Consider the following 26,108-nt stretch of genomic DNA (forward strand, 5'->3'; position numbering starts at 1 on the left):
ATTCAATTTGTATGGTATACTACGTTCCTGTGCTTTGTTTAGAATATTCTTAAATAAGTTATATATTAAATCCACATCGAAATCCCCTTTTACGTCACCTATCGCTGGGTTCATGTCTTGCTCCAAGACCAGCCCACACCTCATACCCAAGACTTTCCAATCTATTTGACCCAAAAAATTTCTTAGGCTATTAAAATCAGCTTTTCGAAAATCTGGCACTTTAACAGAATTTTCTCCTACAGGTCTATTCCATTCTATGCTAAATCTGATTACTTTGTGATCACTGTTCCCTAGCTCACTCCCTATTTCGATGTCATTAATTTGTGTTTCCCTGTTAGTTAACACTAAATCTAAAATATTATTTTCCCGCGTTGGTTCCTTAATGTGTTGCGTAAGAAAGCAATCGTCAATTAATTCTATAAAATCTTCTGCTTCACTATTCCCTGTTTTGTTCACCCAGTTTATTCCACTAAAATTAAAGTCACCCATGACATAAATACTGTAAGGTCTAGATGCTCTAGATATTTCATCCCATAGATGCTTTGCTTCCATTCTGTCTAAATTTGGTGGCCTATATATAACTCCTATTATAATATTATTTGCTTTTTCGTTTAATTCTATCCAAAGAGTTTCTGTGTGTGGCTCAGTTTTGATTCCCTCTCTGAGACTACATTTCAAATTGTCCCTAACATATATGGCTACTCCCCCTCCTCGTGTGAAATAGTTTAAATCCATTTATTTGATATTCAGCTAATAGTTCTCTATTTTCTACATTCATCCACGTTTCGGTAAGTGCAATAATATCTCTTTTTTTCTGTGCAGACAAGAGCATTTAATTCGTTAATTTTATTTCTTAGACTTCTACTGTTAGTGTAATATACCCTAAGTGAATTGTTATTTTTATGAGGCCCTTTTCTTTCCCTGATCATTTTGCCAATTCTTTTCTCTCACGAACACATACTTTTATTACCTCCTTCCTCCAAATCAATTCCCATACCACTATCTACTAACAGTTTAAACCCAAACAAACACCTCTAACCACTGGTTCCAACGAGATCGCAACAGCAACAATCCCAGCACTCGATAGATGCCCCCCATCACGAGCATACATTTCATTTCTTCCATAGAAGTGTTCCCAGTTGTCTATGAAAGATATTGCATTTGATTTGCAATATCTTTCCAGCCGGCAATTGACACCAAGTGCCCTCGACATCCATTCATTTCCCACTCCCTTTCTTGGAAGAATGCCACATATGATCGGGATTTCTCCCTTGCTCCTAACTAATTCAATGGCTGTCCTGAATCTCTGTATTAGTTCCTCACTCCTAACTCGGAATATTATTATATATCCCGAGTTAGGAGATAAATATAATGCCATTGCGAAACTCTTTTGCGAAACTCTTTCTATCTGATAAATACAGATAAATATGGGGGGGTCCTTCTGGAAGACTGTAGGATTTGTTTGGGGGTAGGGATGCGAGAGGCGAGTGATCAGAGTTCTGGGGGCGCGAGTTCATCCCTGATGATTTTTCCCAGCCATATTTTACAAAGATCCCAGTGCGATGGGAATATTAGATGAACTTAAAGCTAGTTGTTTAGTTAGAGTGGTTAGCCCTGCTTACTAACTCTTGCTAACCCTTCTTATGAACTTCTGCTAGCCCTGCTTACTGACTCATGCTGGCCTTCTTACTAACTCATGCTAGCCCTGCTTACTAACTCTTGCCAGCCCTGCTTACCAACTCTTGCCAGCCCTGCTTACCAACTCATGCCAGCCCTGCTAACTCTTGCTAGCTCTTCTTACTAAGTCATGCTATCCCTGCTTACTACCTCATGCTATCCCTGCTTACTACCTCATGCTATCCCTGCTTACTACCTCATGCTATCCCTGCTTACTACCTCATGCTAGCGCTGCTTACCGACTCATGCTGGCCTTCTTACTAACTCATGCTAGCCCTTCTTACTAACTCTTGCTGGCCCTGCTTACTAACTCATGCTAGCTTTCTTACTAACTTTTGCTGGCCCTTCTAACTCATGCTGGCCCCGCTTACTAACTTTTGCTAGCCCTTCTTACTAACTCTTGCTAGCCCTGCTTACTAACTCATTATTGAAGCAGATATTTTTCTCCCCTGATTCTATGTATGACTAACCACCCAGTGCTGGTTTGGAAGGCTTTTGGCATTTACAGTGAGATTGTGATAGTGTTTAAGTTTAACCCCTTACACCGCACAAATCATATATATATATATATATATATATATATATATATATATATATATATATATATATATATATATGATTACCTTGTCGTACCTAGTAGCCAGAACGCACTTCTCAGCCTACTATGCAAGGCCCAATTTGCCTAATAAGCCAAGTTTTCATGAATTAATTGTTTTTCGACTACCTAACCTAACCTAACTTTTTCGGCTACCTAACCTAACCTAACCTATAAAGATAGGTTAGGTTAGGTTAGGTTAGGTAGGGTTGGTTAGGTTCGGTCATATATCTACGTTAATTGTAACTAAAATAAAAAAAAATGACCTCATACATAATGAAATGGGTAGCTTTATCATTTCATAAGAAAAAAATTAGAGAAAATATATTAATTCAGGAAAACTTGGCTTATTAGGCAAATTGGGCCTTGCACTGTAGGCTGAGAAGTGCATTCTGGCTACTAGGTACGACATTATATATATATATATATATATATATATATATATATATATATATATATATATATATATATATATATATATATATATATATACATACATATATATATATATATACATATGTCGTACCTAGTAGCCAGAACTCACTTCTCAGCCTACTATTCAAGGCCTGATTTGCCTAATAAGCCAAGTTTTCCTGAATTAATATATTTACTATAATTTTTTTCTTATGAAATGATAAAGCAACCCTTTTCTCTATGTATGAGGTCAATTTTTTTTTATTGGAGTTAAAATTAACGTAGATATATGACCGTACCTAACCAACCCTACCTAACCTAACCTAACCTATATTTATAGGTAAGGTTAGGTTAGGTAGCCAAAAAAAGCTAGGTTAGGTTAGGTTAGGTAGGTTAGGTAGACGAAAAAACATTAATTCATGAAAACTTGGCTTATTAGGCAAATCGGGCCTTGAATAGTAGGCTGAGAAGTGCGTTCTGGCTATTAGGTACGACACATATATATATATATATATATATATATATATATATATATATATATATATATATATATATATATATATATATATATATATACATATATATATATATATATATATATGTCGTACCTAGTAGCCAGAACGCACTTCTCAGCCTACTATTCAAGGCCCGATTTGCCTAATAAGCCAAGTTTTCATGAATTAATGTTTTTTCGTCTACCTAACCTACCTAACCTAACCTAACCTAGCTTTTTTTGGCTACCTAACCTAACCTTAACTATAAATATAGGTTAGGTTAGGTTAGGTAGGGTTGGTTAGGTTCGGTCATATATCTACGTTAATTTTAACTCCAATAAAAAAAAATTGACCTCATACATAGAGAAAAGGGTAGCTTTATCATTTCATAAGAAAAAAATTATAGTAAATATATTAATTCAGGAAAACTTGGCTTATTAGGCAAATCGGGCCTTGAATAGTAGGCTGAGAAGTGAGTTCTGGCTACTAGGTACGACATATATATATATATATATATATATATATATATATATATGTATATATATATATATATATATATGTATATATATACATATATATATATATATATATATATATATATATATATATATATATATATATATATATATATATATATATATATATATATATATATATATATACATATATATATATATATATATATATATATGACAATGTCAGACCACGGAGGAAAAATGAAACAGGAAATTTCCTTAAGTACTTTCGTATATTAAATACATCTTCAGAAGGTCAGAAGCGACCTTCTGAAGATGTATTTAATATACGAAAGTACTTAAGGAAATTTCCTGTTTCATTTTTCCTCCGTGGTCTGACAGGACCTTCTGAAGATGTATTTAATATACGAAAGTACTTAAGGAAATTTCCTGTTTCATTTTTCCTCCGTGGTCTGACATTGTCACATTCTTAATCACGTGTTTATTTTCGTGATATACACACATATATATATATATATATATATATATATATATATATATATATATATATATATATATATATATATATATATATATATATATATATATATATATATGTATATATATACATATATATATATATATATATATATATATATATATATATATATATATATATATACATATATATATATATATATATATATATATATATATATATATATATATTTATATACATATATATATATATATATATATATATATATATATATATATATATATATATATATATATATATATATATATATATATATATATATACATATATATATATATTAATATTATTATTAAATATGACTGAAAAAGAAAGATTAATAATTCTAACACGAATTTTCTCGATCTTTCGTACGTTTCTTTTCACTGTTGGTGGTAATTCAAAAAACAATTCTCCAAAATTCATTTTTATTTCTAGTCTGACGCGACACTTGAGCGCGTTTCGTAAAACTTATTACATTTTCAAAGACTTTAGTTTACACATACACAACTGAATAGAACTTACACATCTTCGATTTATTTATATCTACATTTGAGTGAGGTGGATGGGGTGAGGTGGTATTAATAGGGTATTAAATTCCTAAACACAAGACAGAACACGAAACAATGGGTATTGAACGGAAGTGATTTTATAGAAAGCCTATTGGTCCATATTTCTTAATGCTTCTATATTGGAGCGGAGTCTTGAGGTGGGTAGAATATAGTTGTGCATTAATTGGCTGTTGATTGCTGGTGTTGACTTCTTGATGTGTAGAGCCTCGCAGACGTCAAGCCGCCTGCTATCGCTGTATCTATCGATGATTTCTGTGTTGTTTACTAGGATTTCTCTGGCGATGGTTTGGTTGTGGGAAGAGATTATATGTTCCTTAATGGAGCCCTGTTGCTTATGCATCGTTAAACGCCTAGAAAGAGATGTTGTTGTCTTGCCTATATACTGGGTTTTTTGGAGCTTACAGTCCCCAAGAGGGCATTTGAAGGCATAGACGACGGTCTCTTTTAAAGCGTTCTGCTTTGGGTCTAGAGAGTTTCTCATGAGTAGGCTGGCCGTTTTTCTGGTTTTATAGTAAATCGTCAGTTGTATCCTCTGATTTTTGTCTGTAGGAATAACGTTTCTTTTATCAATATCTTTCAGGACCCTTTCCTCCGTTTTATGAGCTGTGGAAAAGAAGTTCCTGTAAAATAGTCTAATAGGGGGTATAGGTGTTGTGTTAGTTGTCTCTTCAGAGGTTGCATGGCGTTTCACTTTCCTTCTTATGATGTCTTCGACGAAACCATTGGAGAAGCCATTGTTGACTAGGACCTGCCTTACCCTACAGAGTTCTTCGTCGACTTGCTTCCATTCTGAGCTGTGGCTGAGAGCACGGTCGACATAAGCGTTAACAACACTCCTCTTGTACCGGTCTGGGCAGTCGCTGTTGGCATTTAGGCACATTCCTATGTTCGTTTCCTTAGTGTAGACTGCAGTGTGGAAATCTCTGCTCTTTTCCATGACTGTTACATCTAGAAAGGGCAGCTTCCCATCCTTTTCCATCTCGTAAGTGAAACGCAGCACGGAACTCTGCTCTAATGCCTCCTTCAGCTCCTGCAGATGTCTGACATCAGGTACCTGTGTAAAAATGTCATCAACATACCTGCAGTATATGGCCGGTTTCAAGTTCATTTCGACTAAGACTTTTTGCTCAATGGTACCCATGTAGAAGTTTGCAAACAGGACAACTAGGGGAGGCCGGATGGGCACATGTATAAGCAAGTAGATGGGGTCGCCATGGGTTCTCCCCTAGGTGTCCTGTTTGCAAACTTCTACATGGGTACCATTGAGCAAAAAGTCTTAGTCGAAATGAACTTGAAACCAGCCATATACTGCAAGTATGTTGATGACATTTTTACAGTAAATCTCACTTTACAGTGAGGTTTCACTCACTTTCGTCTGTGTTGTCATAGTTCAGTGACCCATGGCTTTAAACGTTTCACATTAATAAATCATTTCTAAAACTTGTGTTTTAATAACTCTTTATTATCCTAATTAAACTAAACTAAATAAAACCAAAAATATACTGTAATAAGATAGATATCTCCTATTTGAGAAATTATTCATGTTATTGGCAGCACAACTCCAACACGAGTGGACAGGTCTAATCCCTGTCCATACAACACCATGCTTGTTGTGTTCGATTTCGTCGCCACAGTTCAGCGATCTACGACTTCGAAATAATAAAATTAATAAATCAGTTCCAAAATAAGTATTTTTTATAGCTCTTATTATCGTAATAATGTTGCTAAACTAAATATGTAACCCAAAAATATATAATTTGATGTAAATTGAATATTTGAGAGAAATATATGTTACTGGAAATCGAACACAACACCAGGCAGTGTTTTGTTTGATTTCGTCGCCACAGTTAAGTGACCTACGGCTTCGAAATAATAAAATTAATAAATCAGTTCCAAAATAAGTATTTTTTATAGCTCTTATTATCGTAATAATGTTGCTAAACTAAATATATAATCCAAAAATATATAATTTGATGTAAATCGAATTGTTAAGGAAAATTTATGTTACTGGATCAGGCTTAAACACCAGCCTACTGAAGGGTGTACGTATAGACTTAGTCTGCGTTCGTACAGTATGCACCCAGTGCTCTTAGCTTTGTCTGCGATTGACGTACAGTATTTATCCGCCGGTGGAAGAATAATTGTGGAATTGACCATTTTTTTACTACAGCTCTTTGGTTATAAAACAAAATGTCTCAGGGGCTTACTAATAGTGCCTCATTAATGCCAAAAATGAAGCAATATTTTGCAAGAACTAGTAGCAGAAAATCAACCAGCACGAGAACAGCCGTACCCAACACGAGAATAGCTGTACCCAGCACGAGAACAGCCGTACCCAGCACGAGAACAGCCGTACCCAGCACGAGAACAGCCGTACCCAGCAAGAGAACAGCCATACCAAGCACGAGAACAGCCGAACCCAGCATGAGAACAGCCGCACCCAGCACGAGAACAGCTGTACCCAGCACGAGCACAGTTGTACCCAGCACTGGTACAACAGCCGTACCCAGCACAAGCACAGTTGCACCCAGCACTGGTACAACAGCAGCCAGCACCAGCTCAGAAGCAGCTGAACCCACAGCAGCAGCGAGCACCAGCAAAGCTGATGCAAACATCTAAAAACATCATGTGAAGCGTGAACAGTTAGAACAAGTGTTAAATTTAAGTGTGTACACAGTGTTATAATTAAAGTTGCAGTAATTTTAGTGTACAATAGTTTTCATAAACTGTATTGTAGTACTCAACATACAGCAGAACTACTTTTAATCAACACAGTGCTAACGGCAAAATGCACTGCAGTACATATTTAATGTAGAGCATTCACAACTTCACGAAACTTCCAGATGGACATAACTTCAACAATAAGGTAAATTTATGAATTACAGTATTTTTTAGTAGAGAAGTAATATACTGGTAGAGTATGTAATATGATAATGCATTTTTATTGTGTACAAGAAAATAAAAGACACTGACACAAACGCCTCCTGAAGGTCACCTCTTGCAACGAATCCAACGCTCCAACGAACTGGGGTTAGTCCCATATAGTACGTTGAATCGAGGTTGTACTGTAATTCCACTGATGTTACTGACATAATCCTTTCCATTAAAACCAAGTCTAGTGCCCTTGAGGAGATACCAACTCTTATTTACAAAAAAGCCTCCAGAATTTTAGCTCCTGCCATTGCATTGCTCTTCAACAAGTCACTTAAACTCCAAACCATTCCAGATATTCTAAAAAAAAGTGAGAGTAACCCCTGTCCACAAATGTGGTGATCCCACAGATGTTAACAACTTCAGACCTATATCAATTCTGCCAAACTTGTCAAAAATATTTGAAAAACTAATCTATAAGCAGCTTTATTCTTATCTAGCCAAACTCAATATACTTAGCTCTTGTCAATATGGCTTCAGACCATAAAAAAGCACTAACAATGCACTTATTAGTATGATTAACTTGATACATACAGCTCTTGATAAAAATGAGTTCCCTGTTGGGTTATTTGTAGACCTGCGTAAGGCTTTTGACACTGTTAACCACCAAAACCTTCTTCTTAAATTACAACATTATGGAGTCAGAGGTCACTCCCTGCAGTACAATAAGTCTTACCTTGCTGACAGACTCCAGTATGTTTCTGTGAATAATTCACTTTTTCCCACCCTACCCATCAACATTGGTGTTCCCCAGGGCAGCATACTTGGCCCTCTCCTCTTTCTCATCTACATTAATGACCTTCCAAATGCCTCCCAACATCTCAAACCCATTCTATTTGCTGACGACACAACCTTCATTTAATCCAGTCCTGACCCCCTTGCTCTAAATGTCACAGTAAGCTAAATAAAGTCCATTACTGGCTAACTGCCAACAAACTCACCCTCAATATTGACAAAACTTTCTATATTTTGTTTGGCAATAAATCCTGAAATCAAATAAATCTCAGGATTAACAATACCCAAATTTGTAACAAAGTAGATGGCAAATTCCTTGGCGTTCTCATTGAACGCAAGCTGAATTTCCAGGGACACATTCTAAATATATAAAAAAAAGTTTCAAAAACTGTTGGCATTCTTTCTAAGATCAGATATTATGTACCTCGCCCTGCCCTGGTGACACACTATTACTCTCTCATCTATCCTTATCTCAACTATGGTATTTGTGCTTGGGGTTCTACTACCCAAAATCATTTACGTCCTCTAATTACTCAACACAAAGCTGCTATTAGGACAATATCTCACTCTGGCCCCAGACATCACTCGGTACCCTTACTCAAATCTCTGAATATGTTAGATATTAAGTCACTGCACATCCTCTCATGTGTATTTAATATACAGTATATAAAACGCTGAACTGTAATGTCAATCCGGACTTTAAAAGCTTCCTAGAAGGTTGTAACAGATCCCATGAGCACCACACCAGAAACAAATACCTATTTGATATTCCAAGAGTACGACTTAGTCAAACTAGAAATGCTTTACAAATCAAGGGACCCAGAATGTGGAATGACCTTCCCAATTATGTTAAAGACTGCATGTACCTCTCCCAACCAGTTTAAGATTAAAACTAAGTGCTACCTAATTAACTTAATGTAACCTATCTCACCCCTAAATGTCAACCCATGATACCTGGTTGATGGAGTTCTGGGAGTTCTTCTACTCCCCAAGCCTGGCCTGAGGCCAGAATTGACTTGTGAGAGTTTGGTCCACCAGGCTGTTGCTTGGAGCGGCCCGCAGGCCCACATACCCACCACAGCCCGGTTGGTCCGGCACTCCTTGAAGGAAACAATCTAGTTTCTTCTTGAAGATGTCCACGGTTGTTCCTGTAGTATTTCTGATCTACGATTTTATACAATGCTGTTTTTTGGCCAAATTGTATTTATGCTTTTTTTCTTCCATGTTTACCCTCCCCCCCTTTTTTCATTATTTTTTCTTATTTTTTCAAAACACAATTTATACTTTAATCTCAATTAGTATTAAGTTTTAGTCTTAGTGTTTTTCCTGCCTGAAACGCTTTGCGTAATAGTGGCTTTAGGCATTGTATGTACTAGCTCTATCTATAAATCCATCAACTTTTGTATCTTACCATGTATGTATGTACTTTACCTGAATAAATATTTGTATTTGTATTTGGTTTAGCCTGATAAAATATCAGAGCCAGTTAATTTGCTGCCGATGTTACACTATCTGGACAGTCAGCCGGATAATCATGGAATTGTCCGTACAGGCATACCTCAGTTTAAGAGTTTAATTGGTTCCTGGAGACGCCTCGTATTCCGAAAACTCGCATTCCGAAGCTAATTTCCCCATAAGAAATAAAGGGAAATGAATTAATCCGTTCCTGACTACCCCAAAAACCCCACATCAAACTTAATTTTTATGCCTAATTCATCTAAATAAACCTACAAAACTATGTTCACGTTATTACTGACCTTGCTGTTGAATGCTGTAGGCGTATGGAAGATGGTGAGGAGGAGGAGGGAGGAAGAGAAGAGTTACTGTTTGGAAAGGGAGTCCCCTTCCATTATCACATCAGGCAGTGAGGACTTCACTGGTATGCACACTCTGGCACATTTTGCCTGCATACCACTAGGACTTGCTTGTTTTACTAAGAATTTGTCTAATGACACTTGTTTTTCCCTACATTTTAACACTTGTCTGTAGTAAGACATCACATTATCATTTAAAAGGTCAATGCAACGGCCTGCTACAGCTTTATCTGGGTGAGTTTTTTCAACAAAACTTTGCAGTTCTTCCCATACTTCACACATTTTCTTAACCCTTAAACTGCGCAACGCGCCTGCAGGCTCGCGTCTGGTTTGCGCAACGCGCCTCCAGGTATTTTGATTTTTCACGTTCCATTCAAAACTGGCGCGCGGTGACGCGGGTATGGTATGGGTGGGTGGGGGCCCCAGTGATCGTCCGCCATCTTAAAAAAAAATCCCAGCATGCCCTGCGGCCGTGGGGAGCCTCAGTTTCACGGCAGCAACCATGTCTGACGCATCCTCTACGAGCTCCCGCTCCACGGTGACCCGCGGTCATGGAAAACGACTCTCTGAGGAGGAAATACGCGATATTTTGTATGATGACGGTGCTCTGGATGATGACCTGGACTATGATCCAGATAAAGACCTAACTCAGAGATCTGATACGAGTGAGGAAGAGACAGAATTGGAAGATGTGGCGAGTGTGTGGGGTACTCGTGCCTCGCCCGGCCTGCCTCGCCGCCCTGGGTCAACACCGTTATCATCACCACCATCATGTATGTCCCCAGACGCTAGTAGTTTATTCAGTGATAGTACATGTGACGAATCTTTCTCGGGCTTCAGTGACATTGGCTCCGATACGAGTAGTGTGGACGACCCGAGTACGAGCAGTGGTGGTGTTACCAGGCGGGGTTTTGCTACCTCAGCAACACGCCGCGGCAGGCGGCAGCGTGCCTCACAGCATGTGGACAACGACAGTGGCCCCTCAACATCATTTATTCGTGGTAGGTGTACAGTACGTAAATCTGCCTCAGCGCCTAGCATACCCTCACGCAGCTCCAGCAGAAGCAGCGGACGACGTAGCCGTAGTTTTGGTGCTCGTGGTGGTGTTGGCCGTGGTGTTGGCGCCAACACCAAACCCCCTGGTGTACATGTGTGGGAGGATTGCACCACATTTGCCCCTCAAATACCAACATTTGATGATAGCGATTTTGGTGTTACACCATTATTCCCATATACTGGTGATGATATGGCACACATGGAATATTTTCAGGCATATTATGACAATGTATTCATGGCGCATCTTGTGACTGAGACAAACAGGTTCGCTCACAGCCTCATAGACGAAGGCATTTTACCTGCCTCACGGCTCACACGATGGAAGGACACGACAATCGACGAAATGTACGTGTTTCTGGCACTCACCATGATGATGAAGCACTCTGAGAAAGCTGTCATCCAGGAATATTGGAGCAAAGACAGCCTTGTTCCATCGCCTGTGTTCAACCGGTACATGTCGCGTGATAGGTATCTCTTGATTCTCAGGTGCCTGCATTTCGAGAATAATGCAAATGAGGACAGACACGACAGACTGTGGAAAGTACGGAAGATGTTCAGTGACATGAGAGGGAAGTTCAGGGATTATTTTGTACCTGGACAGAATGTGGTTATTGACGAGTCGCTTGTACTGTTCAAGGGGCGACTGGCATTCAAACAGTACATTCCATCAAAGCGGCACCGATTTGGACTGAAGTTTTTTGTGCTATGCGACTGTGAGACTGGTATTGTCTTGGACATGATATTATATTCTGGTACAGACGTCGACATACCGGCTCAAGATGAACACGGGTTCTCTGGCAGTGTTGTAAAGACCCTGATGGAACCGTTGCTGAACAAGGGGCATGTACTGTACACCGACAACTATTACACCAGCCCCTTATTGACCAGATACCTCCTTGCCCACAACACCGGCGTATGTGGCACTGTGAAGAGCCATAGGAAGGAAATGCCAGTGTTCGGTATAGCTATAGCCGTGGGCGAGTGCCAGCTGCGCAAGTGTGACAATACGCTGTCAGTGCGGTGGAAGGACAGACGCGAGGTGAATATGCTGAGTACGATTCACACCGGTGCCATGTTGGACAGTGGGAAAGTCCACTTTCAGACACGCAACACCGTGTATAAGCCAGACTGTGTCATAGACTATAACGTGAACATGCGCCTCGTCGATAAGTGTGACATGATGCTTGGTGGAGTAGAGTGCGTGCGCAAGTCTGTGAAGTGGACTAAAAAGTTCTTCTTCCACCTGATGGATGTTGCAGTGCTCAACTGCTTCAATATGTACTTAGTAAAATCTGGCAGGAGACCGTCTATACGTACATTCAGTGCTGGTGTTGTGTCACAGCTGCTAGTAAAGTATGGCAAGGAGGGTTCTGTTGTACCGCGCGGAGTGCAAGCAACAATGCCACATGCAGCTCCAGACAGATTGAGGGGTAATGAGAACTTCGGAGTACATATGCTTGAGTATATGCCAGGCACAGCATCACGGGAGAAGGGTAAACGTGCGTGTATAGTATGCAGGAACACTACCCGCAGAGAACAGAAACGAAGATGTATCAGCACCTGGTGCGTGGAGTGCAAGGTGCCACTCTGCCCCGTTGGCTGTTTCGCAGCATATCACACACTCGCGGAGTACTGAGTGTGTTTATGGTGTGTGTATATAGTGTGTGATACTGTACAGTGTGTATATAAAGTGTAAATATAAATTTATTTGGCATGATACATTGGAAATTGTGTAGGATAAGTGAAGTTGTTTGTGATGCACGTAACACAGTGTCTACGGACAGTACGGATGTTGTACTGCGATATTACAGTGTACGTGTTCATTATACATTGGATTGGCACATAAAAACAATGAAAATGTATTGGGAAATGTGCGCAATAAATGAACAAAAATATATTCGCGGCAACTCGCGCGCCCCGCCCCGAGCGCCCCACCGCCTCTGAGAGCTTACACCACGGGCGCACGGGGAATGATGACGTCACGCCCCAACTTCCGGACCCCATAGCACCCAAAGTAAGTACAATTTCGAATTTTTTTTTACATACCCATACTCAGGGAAGGGTTTTTGACACTTTAAAAAGAAAAAAGAATTTTTTCAAGAGAATTTATTTCCTGCGCACTGCGGGGGTGTCACATTTGGAGGCAACGCAGTTAAGGGGTTAATCAAGAAGGGACATCCTGTACTGTCTCTACTCACAGCTATTTTCTTAGGTTGAACCTTACCAATGGCTTTCTTGAGACCCATGGCAAGATATATAATGACATTTTTATGCTCAAATGGCCAAAAAAACGATAAAAAACTGTAAATCCTTGTGAAGAATTCAGGTGGGATAGTCACTGGACACGAGACACTGGTAAACTGAGGCGCGATCGCCATGCCACCACGCGCCAGTCGGCCTGTACACGTATCAACAAACTCGCGTCCCGAGGTAACCCTCGCCTTCCGAGACATATTTTTGGAGTAAATCCTGCTCGTCTTCCGAAAAACTCGCATACAGGGACACTCGCATTCCGAGGTACCACTGTATATGAAAACCATGAGGCAGGTCGTACCGTATTAATCCCGTCTGCCTGTGGCTCGAGGCGCATGGTGTAGGAGGGGGTGGGGTGGGTGGGTGGTGTCGGGAGAGAGGGGAGCATTGGGAGGGACCACCTGGGGGGATAAGGGTTGGATGGGGAGCGGCCTATAGACTACAGTACAGGAATTACCATCGATTTTAGAACAACTCATCATAGCCAAAGTCAAAAGAAATACTAGTAATTATGTAAAAAAAAAAATATCATGCAAGTTTCCTAAAAACAATTTGCACAGGCTGAAGTTTCCTTCAAAAATATTTTTTTTTCCTGCTGGCGGCCTACATAACGTGCCTCCTCCCTGCCCCGACTGGACCCGTCCAGGCCTGGTCAAGCCATGTGCTCTCTACCCTCATGTTACACCACAGTGCTGCACCATTAGTGAAATATTTTTTTAAATAACTTTTTTTTATTTTCATAGTAACTTTGAACATTTTTGACCAAGACTATGTCTGGTAGCAGCATGAATCGTTCTGGAGATGTTAAGAGGAAGAAGGTTGTCCTAACAATTAAGGACAAGCTACGTGTTATACAACTTTGTGAACATGGCCGGTCGACCTCAAGTGTTGCCAAGGAATTTAATATAGGCACTAGTACTGTTTCTGATATAAGGAAACAAAAAGAATAACTTATAAAATTAATTTCAACCTGTAAAAGTGAAGGTGCAAGCACTAGCAGAGGGTGTGGTAGAAAGACTATGAAAACTTTGACGCATGTGCAGTTGGATGAGGCTGTGTACAAGTGGTTTGCTAAGCACTGCACAGCTGGCCTGATAATTCACGCCAGAAATACAAAATGCTGCAAGCAGGTTTGCTGCAAGCCTTGGAATAAAGAATTTCGAAGGGAGTGAAGGGTGGGTTGCAAGGTTCAAGGGTAGGCACAATATTGTGAAGAGGAAAATTGTCGGTGAAAAATTGAGTGCAGATGAAAGCAGTGTAGAACCATTTAAACAGAAATTAAGAGCATACATTGTGGCAAATAATTTATATTCGTATCAAATTTATAATGCAGATGAAACTGGGTTGTATTGGAAGAGTTTACCAGAAAAACCTCTAGCAATGAGGAGTGAGGATTGTGTGCCAGGACGTAAGGTCAACAAGGACAGGCTCTTGGCCATGATGTGTGCGAATGCTGACGGAACAGACAATCACATGTGTAATTGTTGGCAAATCTAAGAAACCAAGAGCCTTGCAACATTGCATGGACAGACTGCCAGTCAAATATTATACGTGTAATAAATATTAATATTATAAGTGCCGGACAAACCGGGCTCACGGACCAACCAGGCCAACTTAAAATTATCTGTTGATTTAGGACCTGCCCAAAGCCCTATGGGTGTTAATTGCTTTACAATAATTTAAAAACATCAATGCTATGTACTCAAATAAACCTAATGTACCGCCTTTATATATATATATATAAGAACATAAGAACATAACATAAGAACAAAGGTAACTGCAGAAGGCCTATTGGCCCATACGAGGCAGCTCCTATTCTATAACCACCCAATCCCACTCATATACTTGTCCAACCCGTGCTTGAAACAATCGAGGGACCCCACCTCCACAATGTTACGCGGCAATTGGTTCCACAAATCAACAACCCTGTTACTGAACCAGTATTTACCCAAGTCTTTCCTAAATCTAAACCTATCCAATTTATACCCATTGTTTCGTGTTCTGTCCTGTGTTGATACTTTTAATACCCTACTAATATCCCCCCGGTTATGTCCATTCATCCACTTGTAAACCTCTATCATGTCACCCCTAACTCTTCGCCTTTCCAGTGAATGCAACTTAAGCTTTGTTAATCTTTCTTCATATGAAAGATTTCTAATTTGGGGAATTAACTTAGTCATCCTACGCTGGACACGTTCAAGTGAATTTATATCCATTCTATAATATGGCGACCAAAACTGAACTGCATAATCTAAATGGGGCCTAACTAGAGCAAGATATAGCTTGAGAACCACACCAGGTGTCTTGTTACTAACGCTGCGATTAATAAATCCAAGTGTCCGATTTGCCTTATTACGAACATTTATGCATTGATCCTTTTGTTTTAAATTCTTACTAATCATAACTCCCAGATCCCTTTCGCAATCCGACTTCGCAATCACAACACCATCTAGCTCGTATCTTGTAACTCTATCATCATTACCTAACCTCAGAACTTTACATTTATCAGCATTAAACTGCATCTGCCAATCCTTTGACCATTTCAAAACCCTATCTAGATCAACTTGAAGTGATAGTGAGTCCTCCTCCGAATTAATTACCCTACCGATTTTCGTATCATCGGCAAATTTGCAAATGTTGCTACTCAAACCTGAATCTAAATCATTTATATATATTATAAACAACAGAGGTCCCAGGACAGAGCCTTGAGGCACTCCACTTACAACATTTTCCCACTCTGACTTGATTCCATTTATACTAACTCTCTGTTTCCTTTGGTATAGCCATGCCCTAATCCAGCTTAATATAGCACCCCCAATACCATGAGACTCTATTTTTTTAATCAGTCTTTCATGTGGCACTGTATCAAAAGCTTTGCTAAAGTCAAGGTATACAACATCGCAATCCTTACCACTATCAACTGCCTCAACAATGCTAGAATAAAAAGATAACAAATTTGTTAAACATGAACGGCCATTTATAAAACCATGTTGCGACTCAATTATTAATTTATGTTTTTCATATATATATATATATATATATATATATATATATATATATATATATATATATATATATATATATATATATATATATATATATATATATATATATATGTCGTACCTAGTAGCCAGAACTCACTTCTCAGCCTACTATGCAAGGCCCGATTTGCCTAATAAGCTAAGTTTTCATGAATTAATTGTTTTTCGACTATCTAACCTACCTAACCTAACCTAACCTAACTTTTTCGGCTACCTAACCCAACCTAACCTATAAAGATAGGTTAGGTTAGGTTAGGTAGGGTTGGTTAGGTTCGGTCATATATCTACGTTAATTTTAACTCCAATAAAAAAAATTGACCTCATACATAATGAAATGGGTAGCTTTATCATTTCATAAGAAAAAAATTAGTGAAAATATATTAATTCAGGAAAACTTGACTTATTAGGCAAATCGGGCCTTGAATAGTAGGCCGAGAAGTGCGTTCTGGCTACTAGGTACGACATATATATATATATATATATATATATATATGTCGTACCTAATAGCCAGAACGCACTTCTCAGCCTACTATTCAAGGCCCGATTTGCCTAATAAGCCAAGTTTTCATGAATTAATGTTTTTTCGTCTACCTAACCTACCTAACCTAACCTAACCTAGCTTTTTTTGGCTACCTAACCTAACCTTACCTATAAATATAGGTTAGGTTAGGTTAGGTAGGGTTGGTTAGGTTCGGTCATATATCTACGTTAATTTTAACTCTAATAAAAAAAAATTGACCTCATACATAGAGAAAAGGGTTGCTTTATCATTTTATAAGAAAAAAATTATAGTAAATATATTAATTCAGGAAAACTTGGCTTATTAGGCAAATCGGGCCTCGAATAGTAGGCTGAGAAGTGAGTTCTGGCTACTAGGTACGACATATATATATATATATATATATATATATATATATATATATATATATATATATATATATATATATATATATATATATATTATATATATATATATATATATATTATATATATATATATATATTATATATATATATATATATATATATTATATATATATATATATATTATATATATATATATAATATATATATATATATATATATATATATATATTATATATATATATATATATATAATATATATATATATTATATATATATATAATATTATATATATATATAATATTATATATATATATATATATGTCGTACCTAGTAGCCAGAACTCACTTTTTGGCCTACTATTCAAGGCCCGATTTGCCTAATAAGCCAAGTTTTCCTGAATTAATATATTTTTTCTAATTTTTTTCTTATGAAATGATAAAGCTACCCATTTCATTATGTATGAGGTCAATTTTTTTTATTGGAGTTAAAATTAACGTACATATATGACCGAACCTAACCAACCCTACCTAACCTAACCTAACCTATCTTCATAAGTTAGGTTTGGTTAGGTAGCCGAAAAAGTTAGGTTAGGTTAGGTTAGGTAGGTTAGGTAGTCGAAAAACAAATAATTCATGAAAACTTGGCTTATTAGGCAAATCGGGCCTTGCATAGTAGGCTGAGAAGTGCGTTCTGGCTACTAGGTACGACATATATATATATATATATATATATATATATATATATATATATAAATGTGCATAGGACACTACAAACAGGTGCTAAACATTTCAAGTGTGCTGAATGCAGGGAAAAGATTTGGGAAACGTTCTAGTACAATTAGTCACATGACTGTGCATACGGATGATAAACCTCGTGAATGTCCTGAGTGTGGCAAGGGATTCAATCATCTGCGACTTAAAAAACTCACAGGATTGTGCATACAGCTGATAAACCTCCTGTGTGTCATGAGTGTGGGAAAGTATTCAGATGATGCATTGCAGATGGTGCATTCAGATGATGAACGTTACCTAGTTCCTTCATCTGGGAAGAATGAAGACATATTGGTGCGTTTGGATGATAAATAGTACCTAGTTCACTTGATCAGTAGACTGTATATCATACTAACAATAAACATACAACACCAATGAATTTTCCAGTGAGGTTTGATAGAAATTTACTTCAGGACACGTACTAGAAAAAGTTTATGTTACAATTAACAATTTTTGTTTGTGTAAATTTTTTGGTGGATAATATACATTTATACACTAAAGGGACCTAGCCATATTTATTCTTAAATATCTTCAAACTGATATTACATTGAAATTTAACAATAAAAACATAAGCATTTTTACTATTAACACTGAAAAACAAAAATTGGTAGAATTTTTCAACTAATATTATTGCAAACCCTTTTGATTGGTTTTGTTATAAAGTTAAAGTTCAATATAATAGGCTAAGCTAAGCTTTGCTAAGCTAGAACAGAGGATTTTCATACTTGTAGATTTGTAAACCTCATCCTGTAAACATTCATGTTTCTATATGTTAAACAAGCTACGAGGATGAGGGAAGGGGATGTTCCCTCCATTCTGGATGTTATATTTACAAGGAAAGAGGAAGAGATATTTGTCATTCAGTACCTCCCTCCCTTGGGTAAAAGTGACCATGTCTTTTTGGGAATAAAGTATGCAATGCATTATAATCTGTTAAAAAATAAGCTTGAAGCAGTTGAAAAACCTGATTTGTGGAGAGGTCATTATGGGGAACTCAGATATTTCCTTAACCCTTAAACTGCGCATGGCGTATATATACGCCCTGAGTAACATGTCCCATGGTGCGCATGGCGTATATATACGCCATAGGGTGCCAGGCCTGATTCAAATGGCCCGCGGCTACACGGGGTTCACAGTAGCTTCCTCAGGGCTCTTGTAAACAGATGCCATTTAAAAAAAAAATCGTGGGCAATATTCTCAAGTGTGAGAGGCACAGTACTGTTGGAGCAACCAAGGCCGGCACACGCAGCATGAGCGAACAGCATTGATGTTCAGCTTGTGACCACAGCATCGCCGAAAAATGCCAAAATAAATATATAATTGTTATTATTTAGCGATGACAATATTACAGATGACCCATGACTGTGATATAAATAACCAGGGTTGTGATAATAGCAGGATTGTTGTAATAATTAGTGCTGTGGGAGGAGTGATGCTGAGAGACGGAGGGAGACAGCATCGTTTACTGACTGTGTGGCCACCTGTTATTGTTTGCATTCACCATACCAGGTCAGTGGTTCTCTATGGTGAACACAAATGTAGATACTTATATATAATGTGTGTATTAGTGTAATAACAGCAAAAGGATTATGCTGGGAGGAGCCATTTGGGTGACGGAGGTGACGTCGTCTGCATGATTTGTCTAGCTGTTTAGAGGGTGGCCACTATGCTCTTTGGGCGCACTACAAGCTTAGGTGTACAGTTACGGTGCATAAAACATGTAGATATTTATATATAATATGTGTATATAGGGTAATAACACTGCAAAAGGTATTGTTGGGGGAGAAAGTTTAGTGCGTGTGACCTTGAAAGAGTGAGGGAGCCGCCAGCCGCCATCTGTGTATAGCGACGACTCTTAGTGCCTGAACTAACTATATCAGCTTAGCTGTACAGTTGTGGTGAACAAAATATACACATACTTATATATAACGTCTGTATATAGTGTAATAACACCACAAATGGTATTGTTGGGGGAGAAAGTTTAGTGCGTGTGTTGAGGGAGTGGCAGCGAGTGGCTGGCTGGTGTGTGGCGGTAACTCCTCGTTGCTTTTCGACTCTCAATACCAACTAAGTGGTTCGTTATGGTGACCAAAACATGCAGATACTTATATATAACCTGTGTATAGAGTGTAATAGCAGCAAAACTATTTATTTATAATTTTATAAACATAATAATTGAATCACTAATATGCACATCATACTTTTGAGTATAGCGATTATTAACCACTTTTATTATATAAATATATTACAATACACACTATTGAATAATATTACTGCAAAAAAACTAAGAAAAAATCAATCAGAGACATTGAAACAATTAGGTAATAATATCTTTGTGGCAACTCCCATCTGTCAACGCGGGTGACGCTGACCGGGTCTGACGACCGCTCTGTCAACACCCACTTTTTGCCAGACTTCCTCGGTCAATTGCGCCCAAAATATGTCACCTACGATTTTTTTTTTATTTTTTCCGTGCTCAGGGGACACAAATTAACATGTTTAGAAGACTAAAAAAAATTTTTAAATTTTTTTATTTCTTGCGCACATGGGTGTAAATGTCCCAAGGACCCCTGAGCAGTGTAAGGGTTAAGGAATTTGACAAACACTTGCCGTTAGGACATGAAGTAAATGAGATGTATGTCAAGTTTTGTGAAATATATGATAAAGGCACAACAAAATTTATTCCAAAGGAGAGATGCAGAACTAGGAAAAGGGGATTTGTTTATAGATGTCATCTGGATTTTTCCGAGTTTCGGAGTTTCCGTGATATTTTCTATTTTGATCAAAATATGTATAATGTTAATGTATTTTGATAAATGAGCTTTCCTGTATACTTAGGTAATGATTCCAAAGATCGTCCTTCCTTTCCTCCCAGGAATCTGGATGTAGCAGGTGCTCAATTGTCAAAAGTGAAAAATTTGGTTTGTCATCCGAATGCACCATATCGGTAAATTTTTTAATAATATTTTAAAAATAGTAAATGGCACTATTTTTGCAAAATCATTACAAGATCTATTATTCTAATAGGGGTTTGATAAAATACAGTAGAATGCCTACTGGTTTTACCTGTAATAGGGTTTGATATAGTTGATTATGGATATATTGTAATGAAATGCTCCTATTGTTAAGAAACACTTTTTTAAAAGAATATTTTGTAATGAGCAGCTCTGAAAATCAGTTGATTACAGATAATGCTACATAATACACTTAATGTGTGTATATGTTACCACAAGTGAGGTATATAATGGTATTTATGAGTAAGATGTAATTGTGTCTTTGACACTGATAAAATTAAGTACTGTGGTTTTATATACTGATAATTAGCTAAAAATATATACTGTACAAGTAAATAAATTATTTTACCTTGCACCGAGATCCACCAAGCCTGTATGGTGTGCGTTTCAGTACTTCGGAAATCTGGAACGATCTGGAATCTCTTATCTGCAATGAAACAATACATATTATTGCACTTACCAAAACATGGATGAATGTAGAAAATAGAGAACTATTAGATGAATATCAAATAAATAGATTTAATCTATTTCACACAGATAGATATATTAGACAAGGAGAGGGAGTAGCCATGTATGTTAGGTAATATTTGAAATGTAGTCTCGAAAAGACTACATTTCAACAGAAACGTGCCACACACCAGTCACAAGACTGAACCTCATCGAGGCCAAACGTCTAAATGAGAGCATGAATGAGTAAGAAATAATACTTTAACACCAGGCATCATACACACAATGAATGCACCTGCAGAGACACAACGAGCACTATCAACATAGCAAAGATTACTCCATAAAAAAAAATCATTAAATATGATTGACAATGAGATGAAATAATGCACAATATGTCAATTTTGTGAAATTTTTTCATTACTGAACTAGGTTTTCAATGCTTACATTTGTTATTCTTGGCATTCTTTGCTTCATATCTGAAGCTTCGTTTTAAGTTTCCACTTCAGACGTGTCTTCCGCAGCTATGCATCTCCGGTTTGCAGCATCAAAATCATCTGCAATAGCTGAATATAATTAATAATATATCAGTGAGATATATATTTATCATTACCTAGTAGTAGTGAACACTAAGAAATAACATAAATCAGCTTTCTAAAGAGATGTTTAATAATACGACACACATGATTTGGAACTTATAACTGGGTTAAGTACTTTGCACATAAGTTTCAAGGAGCCATTAGGAAACCCTGCTTGTGATTAAAATATTATGCTGTTTTTATATACTGTATGTGCAGCACAGTACCTCTCCTCTCAATACACCAGCACTGGCCTTCGCCTCTCAATACAGCAGCACTGGCCCTCGCCTCTCAATACACCAGCACTGGCCTTCGCCTCTCAATACACCAGCACTGGCCCTCGCCTCAATACACCAGCACTGGCCCTCGCCTCTCAATACACCAGCACTGGCCCTCGCCTCTCAATACACCAGCACTGGCCCTCGCCTCTCAATACACCAGCACTGGCCCTCGCCTCTCAATACACCAGCACTGGCCCTCGCCTCTCAATACACCAGCACTGGCCCTCGCCTCTCAATACACCAGCACTGGCCCTCGCCTCTCAATACACCAGCACTGGCCCTCGCCTCTCAATACACCACCACTGGCCCTCGCCTCTCAATACACCAGCACTGCCCCTCGCCTCTCAATACACCAGCACTGCCCCTCGCCTCTCAATACACCACCACTGCCCCTCGCCTCTCAATACACCACCACTGCCCCTCGCCTCTCAATACACCACCACTGCCCCCTAGCCTCTCAATACACCACCACTGCCCCTCGCCTCTCAATACACCACCACTGCCCCTCGCCTCTCAATACACCACCACTGCCCCTCGCCTCTCAATACACCACCACTGCCCCTCGCCTCTCAATACACCACCACTGCCCCTCGCCTCTCAATACACCACCACTGCCCCTCGCCTCTCAATACACCACCACTGCCCCTCGCCTCTCAATACACCACCACTGCCCCTCGCCTCTCAATACACCACCACTGCCCCTCGCCTCTCAATACACCACCACTGCCCCTCGCCTCTCAATACACCACCACTGCCCCTCGCCTCTCAATACACCACCACTGCCCCTCGCCTCTCAATACACCACCACTGCCCCTCGCCTCTCAATACACCACCACTGCCCCTCGCCTCTCAATACACCACCACTGCCCCTCGCCTCTCAATACACCACCACTGCCCCTCGCCTCTCAATACACCACCACTGCCCCTCGCCTCTCAATACACCACCACTGCCCCTCGCCTCTCAATACACCACCACTGCCCCTCGCCTCTCAATACACCACCACTGCCCCTCGCCTCTCAATACACCACCACTGCCCCTCGCCTCTCAATACACCACCACTGCCCCTCGCCTCTCAATACACCACCACTGCCCCTCGCCTCTCAATACACCACCACTGCCCCTCGCCTCTCAATACACCACCACTGCCCCTCGCCTCTCAATACACCACCACTGCCCCTCGCCTCTCAATACACCACCACTGCCCCTCGCCTCTCAATACACCACCACTGCCCCTCGCCTCTCAATACACCACCACTGCCCCTCGCCTCTCAATACACCACCACTGCCCCTCGCCTCTCAATACACCACCACTGCCCCTCGCCTCTCAATACACCACCACTGCCCCTCGCCTCTCAATACACCACCACTGCCCCTCGCCTCTCAATACACCACCACTGCCCCTCGCCTCTCAATACACCACCACTGCCCCTCGCCTCTCAATACACCACCACTGCCCCTCGCCTCTCAATACACCACCACTGCCCCTCGCCTCTCAATACACCACCACTGCCCCTCGCCTCTCAATACACCACCACTGCCCCTCGCCTCTCAATACACCACCACTGCCCCTCGCCTCTCAATACACCACCACTGCCCCTCGCCTCTCAATACACCACCACTGCCCCTCGCCTCTCAATACACCACCACTGCCCCTCGCCTCTCAATACACCACCACTGCCCCTCGCCTCTCAATACACCACCACTGCCCCTCGCCTCTCAATACACCACCACTGCCCCTCGCCTCTCAATACACCACCACTGCCCCTCGCCTCTCAATACACCACCACTGCCCCTCGCCTCTCAATACACCACCACTGCCCCTCGCCTCTCAATACACCACCACTGCCCCTCGCCTCTCAATACACCACCACTGCCCCTCGCCTCTCAATACACCACCACTGCCCCTCGCCTCTCAATACACCACCACTGCCCCTCGCCTCTCAATACACCACCACTGCCCCTCGCCTCTCAATACACCACCACTGCCCCTCGCCTCTCAATACACCACCACTGCCCCTCGCCTCTCAATACACCACCACTGCCCCTCGCCTCTCAATACACCACCACTGCCCCTCGCCTCTCAATACACCACCACTGCCCCTCGCCTCTCAATACACCACCACTGCCCCTCGCCTCTCAATACACCACCACTGCCCCTCGCCTCTCAATACACCACCACTGCCCCTCGCCTCTCAATACACCACCACTGCCCCTCGCCTCTCAATACACCACCACTGCCCCTCGCCTCTCAATACACCACCACTGCCCCTCGCCTCTCAATACACCACCACTGCCCCTCGCCTCTCAATACACCACCACTGCCCCCCACCTCTCAATACACCACCACTGCCCCCCACCTCTCAATACACCACCACTGCCCCTCACCTCTCAATACACCACCACTGCCCCTCACCTCTCAATACACCACCACTCCCCTCACCTCTCAATACACCACCACTGCCCCTCACCTCTCAATACACCACCACTGCCGCTCACCTCTCAATACACCACCACTGCCCCTCACCTCTCAATACACCACCACTGCCCCTCACCTCTCAATACACCACCACTGCCCCTCACCTCTCAATACACCACCACTGCCCCTCACCTCTCAATACATCACCACTGCCCCTCACCTCTCAATACACCACCACTGCCCCTCACCTCTCAATACACCACCACTGCCCCTCACCTCTCAATACACCACCACTGCCCCTCACCTCTCAATACATCACCACTGCCCCTCACCTCTCAATACACCACCACTGCCCCTCACCTCTCAATACACCACCACTGCCCCTCACCTCTCAATACACCACCACTGCCCCTCACCTCTCAATACACCACCACTGCCCCTCACCTCTCAATACACCACCACTGCCCCTCACCTCTCAATACACCACCACTGCCCCTCACCTCTCAATACACCACCACTGCCCCTCACCTCTCAATACATCACCACTGCCCCTCACCTCTCAATACACCACCACTCCCCTCACCTCTCAATACACCACCACTGCCCCTCACCTCTCAATACACCACCACTGCCCCTCACTTCTCAATACACCACCACTGCTCCTCGCCTCTTAATACACCAGCACTATAGCCAGCACCAGAATCTAATAATATTATAAAATATAAGTGTTTACTTACGATAATATTTGCGTGATTGCATGAAGCGTTTGTCTTCTTGCTGACTGCACGGACCACAAACTGACCGCTTTGTTGATGTTCCTGGCGGCGGATGACGCTGTGACGTCACAGGTGAGGGACGCTTTGCGCACTACTCAATCGTCGCTTGAACCCATCATAAATAGTTTTGTTATTTTTATTATTTTATTTTTATTTATTTTTTTACAAGAAGTTACAATGGAGGTTAACAGAGAATATAGAAAATAAGTTGAATTAACATTCTTGTAAAGCCACTAGCACGCATAGCGTTTCGGGTAAGTCTTTAAACTAAGTTTTTTTTTTTTTTTTGATAAATTAACAGTAAAATTGATACAAAATGTTACCAGGTATTTTATAGCTTTTCTTTACAGGTACAGATAATTTTAAGTAAAATAATTACAGTAAAATCAA

General features: G+C 40.2%; 1 long non-coding RNA gene across 1 annotated transcript in view; it reads right to left on the reverse strand.

The window, feature by feature from the left end:
- LOC138363914 (uncharacterized) overlaps positions 1-25,818 on the reverse strand; it is a 55,750-nt gene extending 29,932 nt beyond the window's left edge. Inside the window, exons 1-3 of the long non-coding RNA XR_011228262.1 lie at positions 25,680-25,818; positions 22,114-22,223; positions 21,572-21,649 (exon numbers count right to left, since the gene is read on the reverse strand). This is a non-coding gene — a long non-coding RNA (uncharacterized lncRNA). The remainder of the gene's footprint in view (positions 1-21,571; positions 21,650-22,113; positions 22,224-25,679) is intronic.
- Between the last annotated feature and the right edge of the window lie 290 nt (positions 25,819-26,108).

This window comes from Procambarus clarkii, chromosome 12, assembly GCF_040958095.1.
Source record: "Procambarus clarkii isolate CNS0578487 chromosome 12, FALCON_Pclarkii_2.0, whole genome shotgun sequence".
In the NCBI taxonomy this organism is placed as follows: Eukaryota; Metazoa; Arthropoda; class Malacostraca; order Decapoda; family Cambaridae; genus Procambarus; species Procambarus clarkii.